Source organism: Ascaphus truei, chromosome 11, assembly GCF_040206685.1.
Source record: "Ascaphus truei isolate aAscTru1 chromosome 11, aAscTru1.hap1, whole genome shotgun sequence".
Classification (NCBI taxonomy): Eukaryota; Metazoa; Chordata; class Amphibia; order Anura; family Ascaphidae; genus Ascaphus; species Ascaphus truei.
The window spans coordinates 48,988,546-49,000,811 of record NC_134493.1 but is presented as its reverse complement, the minus strand read 5'-3'; positions in this window follow the sequence as shown (position 1 = coordinate 49,000,811).

The following is a 12,266-nucleotide window of genomic DNA, read 5'->3' as shown; positions in this document are numbered from 1 at the left end:
GAATTAATCAATAAGAGCACATACTTGAACGAAAAAACGTACCACATCCAAACGTTTTACAGAAACCAGTGCATTTCCAACTCATTATTCAGGGGACAATGTGTCCAATTTACAATGGAAAAAATCATGGGGAAAGATAACTGTCACTTCAATGTTTTGGCAAAGGTCCCATCTTTTTACAATGCGAAACCAATGTGTCCTCACCTGTTCTGTTATTACTCTTGTGTTCAATAGCCGACGTTTCATTTTTCTTGCTGTTTTCTCAACATTAACTAAGCCCCAGGGGCATTTTAGAAGATAAATCACATAATTGGTTTGGCCCGTTATCCTGGAATTTTATCAACTACAAATGTCCAGTGCATGGATGTAAAAAAAGAAGTACCCATTAATTAAGCTATTTGCAGTTCTAACAGCCATGTGTTTATAATACCCATGTTTGGGAGAGGACATAAAATACATATTTTCATATTTGTAGGGATCATCAGCATTGACAAGGATGTCACCTAAATTGTTTCCTCCTTTGTAGGCAATAATTGGTGGCTGTTCACTTGTCTCCCCTACAATCTATCCTAAATGCTGCTGCTAGAATCACTCTACTCTTTCCTAAATCTGTCTCAGCGTCTCCCCTGCTGAAATCCCTCTCCTGGCTTCCGATCAAATCCCACTTCTCACACTCAACTCTCCTCCTCACTTTTAAAGCTTTACACTCTTCTGCCCCTCCTTACATCTCAGCCCTAATTTCTCTGTATGCACCATCCCGACTCTTGCGTTCTGCTCAAGGATGTCTTCTGCTTACCCCTTTTGTATCTAAACCCTCTCCCTCCTAAAACCTCTCTCACTGATTGCCCCACATCTCTGGAATGCCCTTCCCCTCAATATCCGTCTAGCACCTTCGCTATCCACCTTAAAAGCCCATCTTAAAACACACCTCTTTAACGAAGCATATGAGTAACACCGTGGCTGAAACTATACGCCTCATACAATGACCTAGACCCCTTGCAGACGCACTTACCAGAACACCTTCCTACTGTCTCTGTACGTTCCTCGTACTTACCAATTAGATTGTAAGCTCTTCGGGGCAGGGACTCATTTTTCCTAATGTTACTTTTATGTCTCAAGTACTTATTCCCATTATGTTATATTATTATGTCGTGTATTACTGCTGTGAAGCGCTATGTATATAAATGGTGCTATATAAATAAAGTTATACATACATACAAACAATTCCCCCAGCATAGGATACATTTGGAGAATATATGAGTATTTACACAGTGTGCTGCTAATAAATGGATAACGTGGTGTGATAATGGCCCTGTCAGAATTTGTAGAAGCAGATAGATTTGAAGAAATGGTTTATGACGTAATTCAAAGCCGTCTCATCATACCCCCCCCCCCCCCCCCTGAAGAAAACATGTTTTCATATCTTCCAAAGAGCATTCACTTTTCATCATTACCAATATGCGTCACCCTGAGACATTGGGAGTACAGAAGAACATGTATTAAACTTAGTGGTAGAGTCACAAATAGAGGAATGACCTCATTGAAAGGTGCTACAAACACTGAACATATCAAGATGAGAGACACTATTGTAAACCTTTTTAAGCGGAGTGAAAGAAAAATGTGAGTAAAATGTAGCTGCTAGAGAAAGTATAACATATGCTGGAACACAGTGATAGGGTACAACCTTTAACCCTAGCAAAGCTGACAGTCACAAATAGAAACCAACAACAATGTCAGGTAAGTGACCCCTAGTGTAATGAACAATCCTAACGATTGCAGCAATCATCCACGGTAAAGACAGTCATATATTGTAGGTACTCACAAGCCCCATGACCGGGGTTCCGACATCCCGCAGCCTGCTTCCTAGTGTAGATAGAGTTGAAGTAGAATTGCTGAAAAAAGGAACACTGCAACGAAGAGAACTGAAGGCCAATGGCAAAAATAACAAAAACTTTGAGGCAAAAAGCCTAGATTTAAAAAGTAAGAAACCTCTAACGCGTTTCTCGCCTGTTGGCGCTTTGTCAAAGAGTAGAAACAAATTGCTCAAAAAAAAAAAATTCTTTCTGTACCCTTCCAAAAGACACCACTTTGTAGTCAATCTGATGGTACTCTCCCTAGTGTTAAAAGTAAAATGTGATCTCAGGACCATTCCAGATCGTGCAACAATCATCAACGTACCATACCTCTTCCAATGCTGAATATACCATGGAAAAGAACTAGAATACATTTAATTATTTTCATACTTTTTCATCAATACATTTGCACAAAATTATGCTAAGTTACTGACCATAGCTCGTTAGCAATCCACATTTTCTGGGAAAAAAAAAATGTCAAAGCAAAAGTAATTTTTGTGTATCATTAATCCAAGTGTTACCAAAAATTCAACTGGTGGGTTAAGTATATGTTTCTTAAATAGAACTAATCCATTTGCCTCAATTCCTATACCATGCTGGACTCTATGTAGAGGAAACAAAAAAATGTAATAGGGTTAAAAATGATTTGTGTCTTTAATATCTATCTGAATAAGCTCCTCACCCCTACCACGTGCAGCACTTATCATCTGAGATCTGACCCCAAAAGACTGTTCTTGCCCCAAGGTTCAACAAAGTATCCGGCCGCTCCTCCATCTCTTACCGTGCACCCCACAACTGGAACAATCTACCGGAGACTCTCACAGCCGCCACCAGACTTCCACAAGGTGATATGCAGCGCCAGAAAGGGAGACACTGATCACCGACAGAGAGAGGGTGGCACCAGGTCTGACAAGGGCCCCCACGAGATGGAGCTCTACCGAAGCCACCCAGAAGAGGGCTTTATTAGTTAACAAAGGGGATCAGGTCTGAGGTTCAGACAGCGCAAGGGAGAATGCAGTTATATCCATACCAAGATCGCTGTGTATGTTGATGTAACAATAAAGCTGCTGTTTGAATGAATAAGGTTCCTGACGTCCATCGTTGCTATATCTCCACCCAGCTGCAGGAATCCAACACCCTGAGTAAGCCAAGATAAGAGACAGGGAGGGTTACATCTTGTATTTGGTGTTTGATAATGTATAAAGCATTCATCCATGTAAAAAAAATATCTCCCACTTAAAAGATTAATGGCTTCTTTCAATGGACCAATGACATAAATCTTCATAGATGTGTACATATGAGGTTTACAAAGCTCCTTACACTACAATCCATGAAAAATATATGCTTCTTCAGAACCAACTACTAGACCTTTACACTGTATAATGTAAGAGATTAATAGCCTGAATGCTTAACTATAAGCTGCCCATCCACATATACTGTATCATAGAATCCCCACGTCATAATGCATCTGCTAGACATGAGCTCCAACGTTCCAGTGATTAGGTCGAGAACATTCACAAAGATGGATATGTTCAGGATGTCAGATGAGATTAGGTGACATTAATCTTCACAAATATAGCAAACTATTAAAACAAAAATTCACAACACAGTTTGTGATCAGAATACAGATTCTGAGCAAGAAACTGTTAAGTATTATTTATGGCACAGAAAAAGACATCCTCCACTGATGTGTATAAATCTGTTGGCATGCAGTAAAACCTTTCCAGATATATTCAAGTTAGTACAGCATGTCATAGACTCCCACACACCTGACACAATTAGCCTCTTTAGAAGCAATAATATATATCTTGATATGCTGTACAACCTTTTGGTTTCCATCACATACCATTTGACAGCTGAATAAAATCTTTAAAGTGAGGAACAAGGATTTTAGTATCTGGAAGTTCCACTACACAACTGAAAGTGTTGATACAGCCTAAATAATGGAAGTATCCTAGACTCTGGGATTAATGTTTAATACAAGCAAACTAGGGGTACTAGGTAAAAAAAAAAAAAAACTTGATAAGCCCACCAATTCCTTGTACTGGGGACTATTAATGTTTTATTCTTTCAGCCGCTGCGATGGCATTCATGTCAATGGTTCAAACATTTGTAAAACTGCCAGTTAAAGTTAAAGCAGAGATACAGGTTTCGTTTTGTTTTTAAATTAGTATTACAGGATGGAAGCAGAACTCTCTGGAGCTCAACAGTGTTCGTTTCATTTCCAAGAACCCCCTGCTTCCAGAGACACTTACCTCCGTGAGCGGTGCCGGTATCTCTTTTCAGTTAAAATATCCCGGGCGCGCGAGCCAATAGAAAGCTACATCGAATGACACCACAGCTTCCTTTTGGCCCACGGAATATTTAAACGCAGACATTATTTTAGGCACACAGGTTCCTTCGCTTACCGGCACCCCCTACGGAGGTAAGTATCGCTGGAAGCAGGGGGTTCCCGGAACAGAAATTAACACAGTCCAGCGCTGAAGACCCCCTGCTTCAATTCTGTAATATTTGATTTTATTTTTTTTAAAGTGAAACCCATATTGCTGCTTTAAAACTATCAACAAGCCCGTGTAAACTACAGTATACGGTCTGTCATCACTATGCATTGGGCTCACTTGTCAAACGGACTTCTGGATTCATGCTGGGAAGGTCTGTGACTTCCTACTCTTGGTTTGGTTGGTCTAAGCCAGGGGTGGTCAACTCCAGTCCTCAAGGGCCACCACATGGTCAGGTTTTCAGGATATCCCTGCTTCAGCACAGGTGACTCAGTCATAATGACTGAGCCACCTGTGCTGAAGCAGGGATATCCTGAAAACTTGACCTGGTAGTGGCCCTTGAGAACTGGATTTGGCTACCCCTGGCCCACGCTTTTCCACCCACATCCCCACAGGTGATCCACAAATCTGGGAGGCCAAAACTGGGCAGAGTTTGAAGTTTCTTCCCCATAAATATAAAAGAGGAGCAGGGGAAGCTCAGCACTTAAGTTAAAGCATATATTAAATGGTAGCGTAGGAGCCGCTCCTTGAGCCTTGTCACGCTCGAGCAAACTTCATTTCATCCGCTGTCAGGCATCTTGAAGTAGTACCAGATATTGATATGTTATATGCATTTATGCACATTACAGTGATTTAGACATATTGTTTTTCATGCAGAAACAAACCAGATAAAACAACAAAATCTGGAAAAGTTAATAATAAATCGTGTTAAATAATTATCAATGGAAATTTTGGGCGATAGGCGATTTAATTATACACACAGCATACCACCACATGGCAAAGTAAATTATATGTACAATAGATATGGAAACAAACGCCCGGCTGCCTGACTATTCCTTTCTATGTTTCGAACATTTCATTGACTGTTACAATTTGGGTAGCGTCTGATGAGTCCTATTTTTCAATAGTACTTTGCCTGACTTCGAAGCTTACCTGCAAAGTGTTCCCATTCAATATAAATCCAATGAACCATCCAAAGGCGCAGAGACAAAAAGAGAAACACATACAGTATAGCGTAGTATTTTTAGTTCCCGCGCCGGAGCTGTTCGGAGGATCGACCAGAACCAGAGAGTTCATCTGTATTAGTAAAATCGATTTGCACTATGTATTCTTTTATTCTGCATCTACCTACACCCATGGAGAAGGCTTAGGCCGAGTTCAGGGTGGCTGCTACGCGGCGTGCGCACGTTCGTCGCAATTTCGGCGGGAGAGTTCAAACTGACAACTCCACCGGCAGCAAAGTGCAGCGTTGACACTTATATTTTGGGCTACAGTCGCATCACGTGAGCTGATCAGCGAACCAGCTCCGTGACACGTTCGCCACGCCCCCAAACGCCGCGACCCAACACCTGCTGCAAAAGCACAGATCGCTGAGCTGCAGGAGCACGCCGGGGAGGCGCGCACCGACGCAAGTGTCCGTAGCATCTACCCTGAACTCTGCCTTATTCTCATTAATGCTGGAAATCCTGCGACACTTGTAAGTGCATTCACTGTACTGTATGTTACCCTAAGAAGACACCATTGTTAAACTTTATTGCACTAGTTGTATTTTCTCTGTGTTTATCTCCACACATTACCTCGGGAGGATTCATGCCCTGTCTTTTGATCGTGTTACCTTTAAAGACCTTTCCGGAAAGTCTTAGACTGGAGCAGCAGTCCACTGGGGTTGTGTTATTCATTTATATTCACGTATCACTTTTTCGTGTAAACATTTGTACTTCTGTTTGCATAACACTAAGATCGTCATATTAAGAAGTTCAGAGCTGGCACGTCATGTACTGTGTAATATTGGAAAACCTCTATGATGTCTTAATATTAGTTTTAATTTGGCATCCCACACGTACTCCACAAAAGCATATCTTAAAAGTGTCTCAAGACACAATTGAAAAAGTACCACACAGTCTCAAAATTTACAGAACTTCTGAAGCTTTTCTCCAGGGTTCACTGAATGTATTAATGTAAGATTTATATAACAAGGAGCAAGCATTCCAAAATCCTTATTCAATTGAGAATACCATCAAAACTGTGCTGGAAGTAATCAAACTTAGAGAAAGATTAAATTAACTTTTAAAGCCCTTGAGTATTGCTGCAGATTATAATGTTCTTAGTGCTGTGAAGTTTGACAATCACAAACTGTGTGGATATATTTCTCCCATGTACATTACAAAACACATCACTGGAAAAACACATTGTTTGGTTTACGAAAAATACCCCAGAGATAATTATCTATTGGGTTCTAAGTATCACATTGTAATCTGGTATAATTCTACAATATTTTCAAAATCAATACCTACCTTCTTTTTGGTTCCCCAACATATATATTGTATGTGTACTCATTTATTATATATATATATATATATATATATATATATATATATATATATATATATATGACAGCAACGTGGTGTGGGCATCAATATATATACAGTATATATATATATATATATATATATATATATATATATATATATATATATATATATATATATACACACTGTATATATATTGATGCCCACACCACGTTGCTGTCTCTTGTATCCCAATTTAAGGCCGGAAACACTGTATTTTCTATGCAGGAGTTTATTTACAGGGATTAAATCATATAGCAACAGGCCCACCGTCCCTTTAAGAAAAAACAAATAATAAAATAAGCTTCTATTTCCTTTAGGAAAAGCTAACTACACCAAAGCTTTTGCCCTCACTAACGGCATGGCCAGCTAAGCTGGTTCCCAAGCCAAAACATGCCCTGGCATATGCAACAATCTACACAGTGTTCGCACGCGGCAATAACAAAGGGTTTTTGCTTATCTGTTTGTAAGTCCTCCGGAGCAGACGTCCCTGCTTCAGTACAGCCTTTGTCGTCCTTTCCTTCTTAGGGGAACTCGGTGCCACATGAGCCCAGAGAAACTCTCCTCTGCAGGTTCCTCTGTAAACAGCTTGTGCTGAAGCAGCAATTTCCTGAACCTAACCTGTTGGGGGGTCTTGAGGACTGGAGTTGAGCCCCCTGCTTTAGAATACATTTCTCAGAGGGTGCCACTCATGACTGATCATTAAGTGTGAAATAGCATAAATCGTCCAACCCACAGAGATGAATGCATAATGCCAGAGAAAATGAGAAATGAATGAGACTCAATTACGTGTTTATTATTCCAATGTTTTCCTTACATTTCCATCAATGTAGCCAGTTAAGCTTGTGTTTATATCCATTATTGGACCACGTGTGCATTTTACTGTACAATACGGTTGCTCCATTGAGGAGAATGACATACATATTTAAAAAGCAATGCAAATGTTGATGGTATATTTCTCTACGAATAAAAACAATTGAATAAGAATAACATGCAAATGTACTGACAAGTGGAATGTGGCTTCTATTTTATGAGCATATTTTGATTTATTTAGATAATTCTCATAACTCCCTTTAGCTACAGTTATCAAGATGCCTTCTAGGTAATTACTGTAAGTGATGTATTAAAAGACAGAAAACAAATCAAGCTCTGTTCTACGATCAACAACTGTCAGAATCACAGGCCAAATGCTGCCCTGAAAAGGCTATTGCCCTTGGACTGTCAGCTTCTTCTCATTTTATTGTAGTTGCCCAAGCAGCTAAGTGTAATTTTGTTCATGAGCACAGTAAATGTAAAAAAATACTTTCTCAAGCTCCTCAGAGCTCGAGAAAGAACCGGCAGGTCTGAAACATCACTCATATTTTAGTTTTGGTACTTGTTAGAATATATATTATATAATATTATATATTGTGACAAACGGCTTACTCCGGGGCTCCGCCGTCTGTCCGGGACTGTTAGAACACGGTCTTTTAGGGTAGGTTAAATGATGAGACGTCACGTACTGTTCCTTTAAACAGGCTATGCCTGGTTTATTCAGTCCCAGGCACTGAGACTGCCACAGTTTAAACAGAAAACAAAGCCAAACAAAAAGCTGCTCGTCTGAGCGATAACTTAAACTTAGATGTCCCTGACTCAGAGTTGGAAGTGGCTTGTCCACTTCCACCAACAAAATAAGTACCTTTGCAGTCTTTAGACAAACTAACAGAATGAATGAAGCGATTTGGGAAAGAGGCTTTCTCACCCCTCTGCAGTTCAGCAGCCTTCCAGGCTCTTGGGCGGGGCCCAGAGGAAACAGGAAACAGGTCTTATATACCTGAACTCTAATCAGCATGACAGGTGACAGAAAACAGGCAGCAGACAAACTGTGGAATGGAGTGCCTGTACCACGAGGCTGCCCTGTTCAGCTTAGACAGGACAGAAACTGTTCAGTATCCTGGGAGCCCTGTATATGGAGTTTATTACCAACCCCTGGTTTCTGTCACATATCCTCCCCCCCAGCTCAGACCTCGAGGGGTGAGCGACCATGGATATTAGGGAGTGCATCCTTGACAACCCGTCGGCATTGCCATGTTTGTGCCCCGACCTGTGTTCCACAGAAAATTTAAAGGGCTGTAGGCTTAGGAACCACCTGGTCACCCTAGCGTTCTTCTCCCTATTTTGACACATCCAGGTAAGGGGTGCATGATCTGTGACCAATCGGAACTTTCTCCCCAACAGATAATACTTGAGTGTCTCTACAGCCCACTTTATTGCGAGACACTCTTTCTCGACTATGGAGTAATTTTTCTCCTGGGGATTTAGTTTCCTACTTAAATAAAGGATGGGGTGCTCCTCCCCTTGAGACTCCTGGGAGAGTACCGCCCCCAGCCCTACCTCAGATGCGTCGGTTTGGACTACGAACTCTTTGGAGAAGTCAGGTGTGACCAACACTGGTTGGGCACAGAGAGCTTCTTTGAGGCTTCTAAAGGCCTGTTCGGCTTCGGGGGACCACTTTACCATTAGCGGTCCTCTTGCTTTTGTGAGGTCGGTTAGTGGGGTTGCCTTAGTTGCAAAATTGGGAATAAACCTCCTATAGTAGCCAATTAACCCCAAAAAGGTCCTTACTTGTTTTTTTGTGACTGGCCTTGGCCAATTTTGTATCGCCTCTACTTTGAGTGTTTGTGGTTTGAGTAACCCTCTACCAATAGAATACCCCAGATACTTGGCCTCCTCCAGACCAATAGTGCATTTAGCGGGGTTAGCAGTTAGTCCAGCAGACCGAACTGCGTCGAGCACAGCTTGGACCTTTGGAAGGTGGGACTGCCAATCTTCACTATGGATTACCACATCATCCAGGTAGGCGGCAGCGTACCGAACATGTGGTTTTAAAATTTTATCCATCATTCTTTGGAATGTGGCGGGAGCTCCATGTAAGCCAAAAGGCAGCACCTTATATTGAAAGAGGCCGTCTGGGGTTGAGAAGGCTGTTTTTTCTTTTGCCCTTTCTGTGAGGGGAACCTGCCAGTACCCTTTTGTTAGGTCTAGGGTTGTGAGATATCGGGCTTTGCCCAGTCTCTCTACAAGTTCATCCACCCTGGGCATAGGATAAGTATCAAATTTTGACACCGCGTTTAGTTTCCGGTAGTCATTACAAAACCTTGTTGTACCGTCTGGCTTTGGGACTAAAACTATAGGGCTGTTCCACCCACTTTGGGATTCCTCAATTACGCCTAGTTTTAGCATTTTTTTAACCTCTAAACTTATAGCCTCTCTCTTGGCCTCTGGGATTCGGTACGGTTTAAGGTTAACTCGGACCCCCGGTTCAGAGACTATGTCATGTTTAATTACGTTAGTTTTACCTGGCTGTGTAGAGAAGATTTCTTTGTTCCTTCTCACTAAACTCTGGACCTCTCGTTTCTGATGCACGGACAGTGTTTCAGCTATGCTAACCTCTGGGTCAGTTTCTTGATTCTCTGACGGACCTGGGGGTACTAGGGTTAACAAGACCTCTCTATCTTTCCAGGGCTTGAGTAGGTTTATATGGTAAATTTGCTCAGGTTTCCTCCTACCTGGCTGCCTTACCCTATAATTTACTTCTCCCACTCTTTCCAAGACCTCATATGGCCCATGCCATTTAGCAAGGAATTTACTCTCCACGGTGGGAACCAGAACTAGTACCCTATCACCTGGAAAAAAAATTCTGACCCTAGCACCCTTATTATACGTATTCCTTTGTGCTTCTTGAGCTTTCTCCATGTGTTCCCTCACTATGGGTAGGACTGCAGCAATGCGGTCCTGCATTTGGGCAACATGCTCTATTACACTTCTGTAAGGGGTAACCTCGTGTTCCCAAGTTTCTTTGGCTATATCCAGTAAGCCCCTTGGATGTCGGCCATACAATAGTTCAAACGGGGAGAAGCCTGTGGATGACTGGGGAACTTCCCTAATGGCAAATAACAGGTATGGTAACAAACAGTCCCAGTTTTTCCCATCCTTATCGACCGCCCGGCGTAACATGCTCTTTAAGGTTTTATTGAACCTTTCCACTAAACCATCTGTTTGTGGATGATAGACTGAGGTTCTGAGATGCTTGATTTTTAGGAGTTTACATAGCTCTTTTGTTACTTGGGACATAAATGGTGTTCCCTGGTCAGATAAGATCTCTTTAGGAATTCCGACCCGGGAAAACAGAACTACTAACTCTTTTGCTATGTTTTTAGCAGAGGTGCTACGTAGGGGAACTGCCTCCGGATATCGGGTAGCATAATCTAATATTACCAATATATGCTGATGTCCCCTAGCAGACTTTATTAGGGGTCCTACTAGATCCATAGCAATCCGGTCAAATGGTACCTCTATTATGGGAAGGGGTACCAATGGGCTGCGGTATGCTTTGAACGGGGCGGTGATCTGACATTCTGGGCATGAGGAACAATAGTTTGTAATTTCTGCCAGAACCCCAGGCCAATAAAAGCTTCGGAGAACCTTTTCTTTTGTCTTTTCCACCCCTAGGTGTCCCCCCAATGGATGACTATGTGCGAGGTGTAATACTACGTTACGGAATGTCCGTGGTACCAACAATTGTTTAGTTGTAACTGATTTTCTTTTATCAACCCGATATACTAGGTCGTTCTCTACCTCGAAGTAGGGGTAAGCAAGTGACCTATCTGGTTGGCCATGAGTACTATTCTGGTCCCGTATATTTCCCCTTGCTACCGCTAATGTGGGGTCCTCCCACTGGGCCTTCTTAAAACTCCCAGGACTGACCTCTAGGTCAGCGAGGGTCTTATCCTGTACTGGGGTGGTAAGTGCCTGATCAACATCTTGATTTGGGGTATTCCCTACCAAAGTAGTGATGGGGAAGGGAATTTCACAGCACTCCTCCTTTTCCCCTTTCTTATTTGGGCCCTCGTCAACCTCCATTTCTGAAAAAGGGAAAGGATTTGTTTCTTCTAACACTTCGTTATGGTCTGCTATTGAACTCTGGGCGCTATTCTGAGCTGGGGACCACATTTTTAGAAAATGGGGAAAGTCGGTCCCTATTAACACATCATGTGCCAGTTTGGGTACAACACCCACCTTGAAATCTAAAGAACCAAATTCTGTTTCAAAAAAAACATCAACAGTGGAATATTCATGATTATCCCCATGTATACAACAAATTGCCACTCTTTGTGAACTGTTTACCTGTTTCTTCTTAATGGGCAATAGGTATTCGGACACTAGTGTGACCATACTCCCAGAGTCAAGAAGTGCCCGAACCCTCTTACCATTAACCTTTACAAATGCCCACAGATGGTTATTCAAGGGGTCCTCTGGGCTAGGGCCCATACATTGGGACAACAGCGAATAAGGTTCCACGCTGTTGCATTGCATGGGCTCATCATTTAGTGGGCAGATTTTTTCTGTGTGGCCCCTCTCATGACAATTTACACATTTAGGTACATAGTCTGTGTCCCACTTAGAGCCTTTTCCCGGCTCCCCATGTTGGCTATTGCCCTTAGTGTGCGAACCACTGTTGCTGGTGCTGCGTGAAGGTGGTCGCCGCTCTTCAGCTCCCCTTAACCCCGGTACCCTTTTACCGTCTC